This window comes from Pseudophryne corroboree, chromosome 3, assembly GCF_028390025.1.
Source record: "Pseudophryne corroboree isolate aPseCor3 chromosome 3, aPseCor3.hap2, whole genome shotgun sequence".
NCBI lineage: Eukaryota > Metazoa > Chordata > Amphibia > Anura > Myobatrachidae > Pseudophryne > Pseudophryne corroboree.
In genome coordinates this window covers 181109177-181121569 of record NC_086446.1, presented here as the reverse complement: position 1 = coordinate 181121569, position 12393 = coordinate 181109177, and the positions used below count along the sequence as shown (strand labels likewise).

Sequence of the window (12393 nt, the reverse complement as noted above, 5' to 3'; positions counted from 1 at the left end):
TCTGCCTTTTTCTTCTTCACGAGGACCTGCTGCAGCAGGGGCCGTGCGTGTATCAAGACTTAACGCGGCTATGTTTGGCTGTTGAGCGCCGGATCCTAGCCCGAAAGGGTATTCCCAAGGAAGTCATCCCCACCCTTATTCAGGCCAGGAAAGGAGTAACGTCGAAACATTACCACCGTATTTGGAGAAAATATGTGTCTTGGTGTGAATCCAAGAAGGCTCCTATGGAAGAGTTTCAGTTGGGACGTTTTCTCCATTTTCTGCAGGCTGGTGTGGAGGCGGGCCTCCGATTGGGGTCAGTCAAGGTCCAGATTTTGGCCTTGTCAGTGTTCTTCCAAAAACAATTGGCCTCTCGTCCAGAGGTTCAGACCTTCGTGAAAGGGGTTCTGCACATTCAGCCTCCATTTGTGCCTCCAGTGGCACCATGGGACCTTAACGTGGTGTTGCAGTTCCTTCAATCGGATTGGTTTGAGCCTCTACAAGAGATAGAGTTGAAGTTTCTGACTTGGAAAGTGTTGATGCTTTTCGCATTGGCATCCGCACGGCGGGTGTCTGAATTGGGGGCCTTGTCTCACAAGAGCCCTTACCTGATCTTCCATGAAGATGGGGCAGAGTTGAGAACTCGTCAACATTTTCTTCCAAAGGTGGTTTCATCTTTCCACATAAACCAACCTATTGTGGTGCCAGTGGTTACTGACACATTCACTGAGTCAAAGTCTCTAAATGTGGTTAGGGCTTTGAAGATTTATGTCGCTAGAACAGCTCGAATACTGAAAACAGAGTCTTTGTTTGTCCTGTATGCTCCCAACAAGATTGGGTGTCCTGCTTCCAAGCAGACTATTGCGCGTTGGATCAGAGGTACGATTCAGCACGCTCATACTATGGCTGGATTGCCATTACCGACGTCGGTGAAGGCCCATTCCACTAGGAAGGTAGGCTCATCCTGGGCGGCTGCCCGGGGGTTCTCGGCATTGCAACTTTGCTGAGCAGTTACTTTGTCGGGGTCAAACACGTTTGCAAAATTCTACAAGTTTGACACCTTGTCCGATGAAGACCTCAAGTTCGGTCAATTTGTGCTGCAGGGTCATCCGCACTCTCCCCCCCGTACTGGAGCTTTGGTATAAACCCCATGGTCATGAAGTGGACCCCAGCATCCTCTAGGACGTATGAGAAAACAGGATTTTGATACCTACCGGTAAATCCTTTTCTCCTAGTCCGTTGAGGATGCTGGACGCCCGTCCCAGTGCGTACTTAACCTGCAGTTTTGTTATTAGAGTTACACAAGTTGTGTTATATTAGTTTCAGCAAGTTGCTGTCATTGGTTCATGCCTGTTGGCGTGTGTTCTGTTGAATGGCATGTTGTGCGACATGGTTGAGGTGTGAGCTGGTATCTCACCACTAGTATTAAAGTAAATTCTTTCCTCGAAATGTCAATCTCCCTGGGCACAGTTCCTATAACTGAGGTCTGGAGGAGGGGCATAGAGGGAGGAGCCAGTTCACACCCATTGAAAAGTCTTAAGAGTGCCCATGGCTCCTGCGGAACCGTCTATACCCCATGGTCATGAAGTGGACCCCAGCATCCTCTACGGACTAGGAGAAAAGGATTTACCGTTAGGTATCAAAATCCTGTTTTTAGAATGATTAAGGCATTTGGACATTTTATAGGCTGTAGCGTAGATAAGATAAGATCCCACTGTGCTATTGAGAGTGTTCTATTTAAGTAAACTTCCCAGCAGACTTGGGAGGGGGGACTTTTGCAGCTGGATTCAAAGTTAGAAGTTGTCGGTACTACCTTTACCTAAACCGGACGAAAGGCAAGATAGAAGCAAGTTTTAGCTAGGGCCTTAACGGAAAGGTTACGATAATAAGCACCAGATCCTCACAGTGGCATACAAATTTTTCATGAATGGACAAAAACAGAGGGTGAAGAGCAATGGGGACCCTCAGGAGATCTGGAAAGGGAAACTCTGAGGACATAGATGTCTCCATGCCATTCCAAGATTTAGAACCAGGAGGATAAGCCTAATCCCTTAACTGAGAGATAAAACAGGTCTGAGAGTAATATAGGAGATGAGGGCAGGTCAAGGCTCCATTCCAGCTAAAAAGGATCATTTGGCAATGGGAGATTTTGGGAGACTCTCTCTTCAAACAAGAGGTGAGAAGAGTTTGACCTTTGGAGGAATAGATTTTAGTTAGGGAATATGGAAACAAGTGGAAAATTAGTCTGGGTAACAACATTATCTAAAAGCTGAAAGATGGCCCAATCAGGAGACCTCATGCAGCAGCCATCTAGAAGATGGAATATGTATTTCTAAATAGGAAAGATCAGCTGTTGGCAGAGGCAAGTTAAGAGAGGAGGAGACCTGTGTGCAGTCTCTGTCCGGGCCCCCTCCTCTCTATCTGGCAGAGCAATAGACTCTGGGCACTAGGGTCACTAGGAGCATGCACAGGTCTCTGGGAGAATGACGCAGTGAGCACTTTCTCAGTGACTTTCCTACTGATTTTATGCAAAACAAAGGTAAAATGGCTGCCACTCCATTTTCCCAGTGGGATTCGAGGGTAAGTATCGAAAAAATGATGGCAGGGTGTCTGGTGTGCATCGATAATTTGCTGTTTATTACCAACTGAAGACCTCCTTGGAGGTATGGCAAGGGGGTCTTCAGCTGGTAATAAACAGCAAATTATCATCAGCAAAGAGAAATAATTTATGTCCAGCAGTGCCAGTACAAACCCCCTGCAAGTTCCCTGAGAAGCGCAATTTAGCAGCAAAGGGTTCAATAGTCAACAGAAAATAGTAGGGGGCAGGTGGCATCCCTGCCTAGTACCATTTGAGATAGGGAAGACATCACATAGAAAGCCATTACTTAAACCCTTGCACAGAGCTTGCCATATACAGTTAAAACACAGGCAAAAATACAGCCACAGAAGCCAAATGGACAAGAACCAGGAAAGCAATACAAATAACGTGTTATTGACCATTTCAACTACATTAAGAACTCTACAGTTGTATTACCCAATGCATGTCTACCATGAACGAAACCTACCTGGTCGGGGTGAACTAGACATGAGATAAGTTGGCTGATACAGGTATCTATTGTCGGATTCTGATAAACTGTTAGACCCGGACTAGGGTTTGTGTCAGGAAAAGCAGTCTGGAACCTTGGAGTAAAGCAAGGTGGTTTAATACAGTGTTTACACATACAGGTTATGGCAAAGATGAATAATAAGTCAACAAGATATTCAACACAGAGTTTTTGAACAATGGAAAGAAGGTAGTTGGCTGGATACTTGTCCACGGATGAAAAGTATAGATGGATGCTCGTGTACTAGATGCAGAGACCTTTCTTGTTACTTGAACTCAGGTGTACTGCAGAGCTGAGGAGTTGGATAGCTGAACTTCTGGGATTCAGCTAACTACTTGAACACAGGTGCACTGAAGAACAGGCTAGCTGGAACGCCAGGACTCTACTAGGTACTTGAACACAGGTGCACTGCAGAACAGGAACTGAAGGACTGGAACAACCAGAGCACAGCTGAATACTTGAGCACTGGTGAACTGCCGAAGAGGGTAGAAGAATAATGAACAGCTGGAACACAGCTGAATACTTGCGCACTGGTGAACTTCAGATTAGGGTAGCAGAATAGCTGGGACACAGCTAAGAGCAGAGTCAGTGAGAGCAGCTGGTATTGCCCTTGGGTTCTTGCAAGGAGTCTTGGAACAGACAATTACTGATGGAGTCTTGAGCACGCAATGGACAACAAAGCACTGACACTGGAGAGACTTCAAGTCCCCTCCTTTATACCCTGGACTGTCAGTGGATTGGCTGGAGGAGTCAGCTGAGACTGAGCCTGGCCGGGATTGGACTGAACCCTGTCACCTGACCAGAGGCAAAATAGCGACGTCCATGACTGGTCTTGGAGGGAACTTGGTTCAGGCCCAAACACCAGGAAGCAAAGCACTATGGAGACTCACTCTGAGGATGATACACCGAATACTGAGAGTGCTGTGCAAAGACAGCATGAATAGACTTCAGTGACAAGTTGCACAATGAGCCAGGAGAAAACAGCTGCTGTTCACTAAATCCTACAGACTACTCTCACAGAGGAATTCTCATACAGGTGACTTAGGGGGTCATTTCCGACCCGTTCGCACACAGCGGTGTGAACGGGTCCAGAATGCACATGCACGGCGGCCGCAATGTGCGTGCACGATGTTGCCTGGCGACAGGGGTCGCCGGGTTACGTCGCGTCCTACAAAAAAAGCGGTCACAGAGCCGACTGCAAGAAGATTGACAAGAAGAAGGCGTTCCTGGGCGGATCCGGACCGTTGGCTGCCGTTTCCGGGGAGTGGTAAGGAAAACGCAGGCGTGTCCAGCAGAACGGAGGGCGGATGTCTGACGTCAAAGCCGGCTCCAGCATCGCAGAGATCGTCACACAGGGTAAGTAGGTATAGGGCTGGTCTTCTTCTGCTTAAATTTTTTTTAGTTTAGCAGGACGGCACAAGCGATCGCAGCCCTGCTAAGCTAAAATACACTCCCCCATAGGTGTGTACTAGTTGATCGCAGCAGATGCAGCAAAAAGTTGGCTGCGATCAACTCGGAATGACCACCTTAATCGGGAGCTTAAACAGACTGAGCTTGTGTGCAGAATTGCAGGACAGAAGGTAGAGGTAAGACACAAATCATGACAGAATTAGTCAGGATTGTGACAGCTATCAACTGTACAAAGGATATATAATTTTTGCACACAGCTGGGTCCTTACTAGGCTTTGGAATGGTCACAACCTGAGCCTTTAACAATTCAACAGTTAATTTCCCTGTATCAAACACCACATTCTTGAATAGGCAAATATTGGCAATTGCAGGTAAGCCAAGAAGGAATTAATGGTGGCAGCAGAGGGTTAAAATTAGAGATGAGCGGGTTCGGTTCGTCGAGATCCGAACCCCCCCGAACTTCACCTATTTTACACGGGTCCCAGGCAGCCTCGGATCTTCCCGCCTTGTTCGGTTAACCCGAACGCGGCCGAACGTCATCATCCCGCTGTCGGATTCTCACGAGATTCTTATTCAATATAAAGAGCTGTCAGTTTCACTCGTGCATTGGAGATTGAACGGAGAGGATGTGGCTACATTCTCTGCCTGAAAAGCTCCATATCTGTGCTCAGTGTGCTGCAAATATCTGTGCTCAGTGTGCTGCAAATATCTACGTTCTCTGCCTGAAAAGCTCCATATCTGTGCTCAGTGTGCTGCAAATATCTGTGCTCAGTGTGCTGCATTTTGGTGACCAACAGTATGTACAGTACAGTAGGCCATTGCTGTATCTTGCAGCTCCGTGTCACTGCAAGTATCCATTCCATATCTGTGCTGCATTTTTGTGAGCAGTATATATAGTAGTACAGTGCAGCATTTTGGTGACCAACCGTATATAGTTGTACAGTACAGTAGGCCATTGGTGTATCTTGCAGCTCTGTGTCACTGCAAGTATCCATTCCACATCTGTGCTGCATTTTTGTGAGCAGTATATATAGTAGTACAGTGCAGCATTTTGGTGACCAACAGTATATAGTTGTACAGTACAGTAGGCCATTGCTGTATCTTGCAGCTCCGTGTCACTGCAAGTATCCATTCCATATCTGTGCTGCATTTTTGTGAGCAGTATATATAGTAGTACAGTGCAGCATTTTGGTGACCAACCGTATATAGTTGTACAGTACAGTAGGCCATTGCTGTATCTTGCAGCTCTGTGTCACTGCAAGTATCCATTCCATATCTGTGCTGCATTTTTGTGAGCAGTATATATATTAGTACAGTGCAGTATTTTGGTGACCAACAGTATATAGTTGTACAGTACAGTAGGCCATTGCTGTATCTTGCAGCTCCGTGTCACTGCAAGTATCCATTCCATATCTGTGCTGCATTTTTGTGAGCAGTATATATAGTAGTACAGTGCAGCATTTTGGTGACCAACAGTATATAGTTGTACAGTACAGTAGGCCATTGCTGTATCTTGCAGCTCTGTGTCACTGCAAGTATCCATTCCATATCTGTGCTGCACTTTTGTGAGCAGTATATATAGTAGTACAGTGCAGCATTTTGGTGACCAACAGTATATAGTTGTACAGTACAGTAGGCCATTGCTATTGATATAATAATATTACTGGCATATAATTCCACACATTCAAAAATGGAGAACAAAAATGTGGAGGGTGAAATAGGGAAAGATCAAGATCCACTTCCACCTAGTGCTGAAGCTGCTGCCACTAGTCATGGCAGAGATGATTCAATGCCATCAACGTCGTCTGCCAAGGCCGATGCCCAATGTCATAGTAGAGAGCATGTAAAATCCAAAAAACTAAAGTTCAGTAAAATTACCCAAAAATCTAAATTAAAAGAGAGTGAGGAGAAGCGTAAACTTGCCAATATGCCATTTACGACACGGAGTGGCAAGGAACTGCTGAGGCCCTGGCCTATGTTCATGGCTTCATATGAGGATGGAAGCACTCATCCTCTCGCTAGAAAACTGAAAAGAGTTAAGATGGCAAAAGCACAGCAAAGAACTGTGCGTTCTTCTAAATCACAAATCCCCAAGGAGAGTCCAGTTGTGTCAGTTGCGATGCCTGACCTTCCCAACACTGGACGGGAAGAGGTGGCGCCTTCCACCATTTGCACGCCCCCTGCAAGTGCTGGAAGGAGCACCCACAGTCCAGTTCCTGATAGTCAAATTGAAGATGTCACTGTTGAAGTACACCAGGATGAGGATATGGGTGTTGCTGGCGCTGAGGAGGAAATTGACAAGGCGGATTCTGATGGTGAGGTGGTTTGTTTAAGTCAGGCACCCGGGGAGACACCTGTTGTCCGTGGGATGAATATGGCCATTGACATGCCTGGTCAAATTACAAAAAAAATCACCTCTTTGGTGTGGAATTATTTTAACAGAAATGCGTACAACAGGTGTCAAGCCGTGTGTTGCCTTTGTCAAGCTGTAATAAGTAGGGGTAAGGACGTTAACCACCTAGGAACATCCTCCCTTATACGTCACCTGGAGCGCATTCATCAGAAGTCATTGACAAGTTCAAAAACTTTGGGTGACAGCGGAAGCAGTTCACTGACAACTAAACCCCTTCCTCTTGTACCCAAGCTCCTGCAAACCACACCACCAACTCCCTCAGTGTCAATTTCCTCCTTAGACAGGAAAGCCAATAGTCCTGCAGGCCATGTCACTGGCAAGTCTGACGAGTCCTCTCCTAACTAGGATTCCTCCAATGGATCCTTGAGTGTAACGCCTACTGCTGCTGGTGCTGCTGTTGTTGCTGCTGGGAGTCGATCGTCATCCCAGAGGGGAAGTCGGAAGACCACTTGTACTACTTCCAGTAAGCAATTGACTGTCCAACAGTTCTTTGCGAGGAAGATGAAATATCACAGCAGTCATCCTGCTGCAAAGCGGATAACTCAGGCCTTGGCAGCTGTGTTGGTGTTAGACATGTGTCCGGTATCCACCGTTAATTCACAGGGACTTAGAGAATTTCTTGAGGTAGTGTGTTCCCGGTACCAAATCCCATCTAGGTTCCACTTCTCTAGGCAGGCGATACCGAGAATGTACACAGATGTCAGAAAAAGACTCACCAGTGTCCTAAAAAATGCAGTTGTACCCAAAGTCCACTTAACCACGGACATGTGGACAAGTGGAGCAGGGCAGACTCAGGACTATATGACTGTGACAGCCCACTGGGTAGATGTATTGCCTCCCGCAGCAACAACAGCAGCAGCAGCGGCACCAGTAGCAGCATCTCGCAAACGCCAACTCGTTCCTAGGCAGGCTACGCTTTATATCACCGCTTTCCATAAGAGGCACACAGCTGACAACCTCTTACGGAAACTGAGGAACATCATCGCAGATTGGCTTACCCCAATTGGACTCTCCTGGGGATTTGTGACATCGGACAACGCCACCAATATTGTGCGTGCGTTACATGTGGGCAAATTCCAGCACATCCCATGTTTTGCACATACAATTATTTGGTGGTGCAGAATTTTTTTTTAAAATGACAAAGGTGTGCAAGAGATGCTGTCGGTGGCCCGAAGAATTGCGGGCCACTTTCGGCATTCAGCCACCGCGTGCCGAAGACTGGAGCACCAGCAAACACTCCTGAACCTGCCCCGCCATCATCTGAAGCAAGAGGTGGTAACGAGGTGGAATTCAACCCTCTATATGCTTCAGAGGATGGGGGAGCATCAAAAGGCCATTCAAGCCTATACATCTGCCTACGATATAGGCAAAGGAGGGGGAATGCACCTGACTCAAGCGCAGTGGAGAATGATTTCAACGTTGTGCAAGGTTCTACAACCCTTTGAACTTGCCACACGTGAAGTCAGTTCAGACACTGCCAGCCTGAGTCAGGTCATTCCCCTCATCAGGCTTTTGCAGAAACAGCTGCAGAGATTGAAGGAGGAGCTAAAACGGAGTGATTCCGCTAGGCATGTGGGACTTGTGGATGGAGCCCTTAATTCGCTTAACCAGGATTCACGGGTGGTCAATCTGTTGAAATCAGAGCACTACATTTTGGCCAAGATGCTCGATCCTAGGTTTAAAGCCTACGTTGTATCTCTCTTTCCGGCAGACACAAGTCTGCACATGTTCAAAGACCTGCTGATGAGACACTTGTCAACTCAAGCGGAATGTGACACGTCAACAGCTCCTCCTTCACATTCTCCCGCAACTGGGGCTGTGAGGTAAAGGCTAAGAATTCCGAGCCCACCCGCTGGCAGTGATGCAGGGCAGTCTGGAGCGAGTGCTGACATCTGGTCCGGACTGAAGGACCTGCCAACGATTACTGACATGTCGTCTACTGTCACTGCATATGATTTTGTCACCATTGAAAGAATGGTGGCGGATTATGAGTGACAGCATCCAAGTAGGCACGTCAGACAGTCACAGTCCGTACGTATACTGGCAGGAAAAAGAGGCAATTTGGAGGCCCTTGCACAAACTGGCTTTATTTTATCTAAGTTTCCACCCCTCCAGTGTGTAGTCTGAAAGAGTGTTTAGTGCAGCCGGTCACCTTGTCAGCAATCGGCGTACGAGGTTGCTTCCACAAAATGTGGAGATGATGTTCATCAAAATGAATTATAATCAATTCATTCGTGGAGACATTCACCATCAATTGCCTCCAGAAAGTACACAGGGACCTGAGATGGTGGATTCCAGTGGGGACGAATTAATACTCTGTGAGGAGGGGGATGTACACAGTGAAAGGGGTGAGGAATCGGAGGATGATGATGAGGTGGACATCTTGCCTCTGTAGAGCCAGTTTGAGCAAGGAGAGATTGATTGCTTCTTTTTTGGTGGGGGCCCAAACCAACCAGTCATTTCAGCCACAGTCGTGTGGCAGACCCTGTGGCTGAAATGATGGGTTTGTTAAAGTGTGCATGTCCTGTTTATACAACATAAGGGTGGGTGGGAGGGCCCAAGGACAATTCCATCTTGCACCTCTTTTTTATTTTATTTATCTTTGCATCATGTGATGTTTGGGGCTAATTTTTTTAAGTGCCATCCTGTCTGACACTGCAGTGCCACTCCTAGATGGGCCAGGTGTTTGTACCGCCCACTTGGGTCGCTTAGCTTAGTCATCCAGCGACCTTGGTGCAAATTTTAGGACCAAAAATAATATTGTGAGGTGTGAAGTGTTCAGAATAGACTGGAAATGAGTGGAAATTATGGTTATTGAGGTTAATAATACTATAGGATCAAATTTAACCCCAAATTCTATGATTTAAGCTGTTTTTGAGGGGTTTTTTTTAAAGAAAAAAAAAACACCCAAATTCAAAACACACCCGAATCCGACAAAAAATTTTCAGGGAGGTTTTGCCAAAACGCGTCCGAATCCAAAACACGGCCGCGGAACCGAATCCAAAACCAAAACACAAAACCTGAAAAATTTCTGGTGCACATCTCTAGTTAAAATTTAGTTTTAGCATCTTTTAGGTTGTAAAGTGTGGTGTAATAATTTGCGAAAATTGTTGTAATCAATGTAAGATTGATAACAGTGGTACCCTGAGGGAAGAAAACTTCTATCCTTTGTTGGGCCTGTTTTGCTCCAAAGTTTACTTTACTAGCTAGCATCTTACCTGTCCTATTGCCTACTTAATAAAACTTTTGATGGAGCTTTGGCATAGCTGCCTGAGTGCGAGACATGAGGAGCTTTTGGAGTTGGCACAGTATAGCATTCAATTCTTTCTGAAGCAATTAAGAGGGGTGAAGAGTTTCCAATTGAATTCCAAATCTAATTGCAGTTGAAACTGCAATGTATAGGAACTTAAGGGTTGATTCCAACTTGATCGTAGCTGTGCTCCCAATTGACTCCCAATTTAGAAATAAATAAATATATGTCCCAAAGTGGTGCTATTATTATGTAGTATAGGACCACCAGTGTCGGACTGGGGCAAGAATGGCCCACCGGGATAATGCAATGGTAGGGAACCATGCTTAAGGGTGTGGCCAGGCAATAGTGGAGGTGTGGCCAACCACAACAGAGGCCCTGCTGTATGGATGGGCACATAGTCCTGTGCAGTATAAGGTAACATGTGTATAATGTATAATTAAAGTGCACTAGGATACAGTTTGGAACCTAATCCCTAGAGGAGGAGGTGGTGCCCACAGGCAGTGAGGCCCACCGGTGGTTTCCCCTGTTCCCCTGTGGGCCAGTCCAACCCTGAGGACCACTAGAACAGACGCCTTGACATGACTGGTGACTTAACATAAATTTGCAAATGTATGTAACGGAGTCCTCTGCATTTTATTTTTATGTAGGATGCAAGTCTCTTTTGCTGGCTCATTGCAGTATGCTGGGGGAATTTTTTTGCCCCTTGTCTAAACTAACCCCTCCCTTTCATGTACCTGTGATGGGTCAATAAATTGATTGACCAAATTCCATACTGTGTGTCACTGTTCTAGAGAAGTAAACAGGTGTGGATTAGCCTCCAAAGGGAAAAATAGATTGGCAAAGATTCCACATTCCCAACAGCTTGGACAAACCAGGTAATAGTTGTAATTTTAGTACATTTACAATGCTGCCAGGTCCATTTATCAGTTAGAACAGTGGTTCTCTAACTGTGTGCCATGGCACCCTGGGGTGCCTCGGGACACTTGTAAGGGTGCCTTGGTTTGGTGGTCCAGGACCAATTCAAATTATTTATGGTCAATGTAATAAGCAAAACAAGTGCTGGTGGCTGTCAAACATAAAATATGTGGACAAACAGAAGCAAATCTTGACCCTCACACACTACACAACTGAACTTAAGGATGACATATAAACACAATTTACTTAATTTAATATGTCTTTCTAAATATCTCAATAAGAAACTTTTGGCATAGCGGTGCCATGAAAAAAATTCTGATAATCTAGGGCGCCGTGATTCAAAAAACGTTTGGGAACTACTGAGTTAGAATTAGGTCATTTTTATCCTTAGTCTCAGAGTGAAAGGAATGGAACCCCAGAACTAAAGAGAAAGGACATACCATTCCTTTTAATGGGGTTCTTGTCAGAATAACAAACAGGGAACTGAGAATCTCTAACTATAGGAGGGCTAATAAGAAAACATAAGTTTCTTGTAAGGCCAATCCGGGAGGTGGTCAGGATCCCACCGGACGGAATCCCGTCGGTCGAAATACCGACGCCGGAATCCCGACCAGCACAATCCCGACATATTCTCCCTCCGTGGGTGTCCACGACACCCATAGAGGGAGAATATAATAGTGTGCCGAGCGTAGCGAGTCACCGTGCCCGCAAGGGGCTGCGTTCTGCTCGCCACCCCTGTCGGGATTGTGTGGTTGGGATTCCGGCGTCAGTATTTCGACCACCGGGATCCCGTGCAGCGGGATTTAGTACTGATCCCGCCAATACATCTGCTTTGTATTGTGAAATGTAGATAAAGAAAAACTACATTTATTGGGTGAGTTTAGGACCTTGCCATTTAGAGAAATTTTTTTAATGATACTTGGAGCTTAAGAAAGTGACAGCTAAAACAGGAGACGTGTAAAGAGATATTCTATAACACTACCGTAAACCAGCAAATATGGAGGATGAGATGTATTCCCAAACAGAGAAGAGGGACCACGGGCGGAAATAAAACTAAGGGAAGGCGAAACTGAATTAGCACGGTACATTGGCAAATGTGGTTCAGTACGGTAAGTGGTAACACCTACAAAAGTAGGAGGAGTGACTCATAAAAGTGCCACCCACGCAATATCAGAACAAACACATCAGATACAATGAAATAGTGACATCTAAGCATGAAAAGGAAAAAATGCATTGTGTTGTGTGTTTTTTTAAATAAATATATCCGACATTAAAGCATAACTTGTCCTTTTACAGTAATCAATTCTTGATAATATAAT

General features: G+C 45.8%; 1 long non-coding RNA gene across 1 annotated transcript in view; it reads right to left on the bottom strand.

The window, feature by feature from the left end:
• The window catches only part of LOC135055063 (uncharacterized), a 150640-nt gene that overhangs the window by 86894 nt on the left and 51353 nt on the right, over nt 1–12393 (bottom strand). The gene's annotated exons all lie outside the window — the stretch shown is intronic.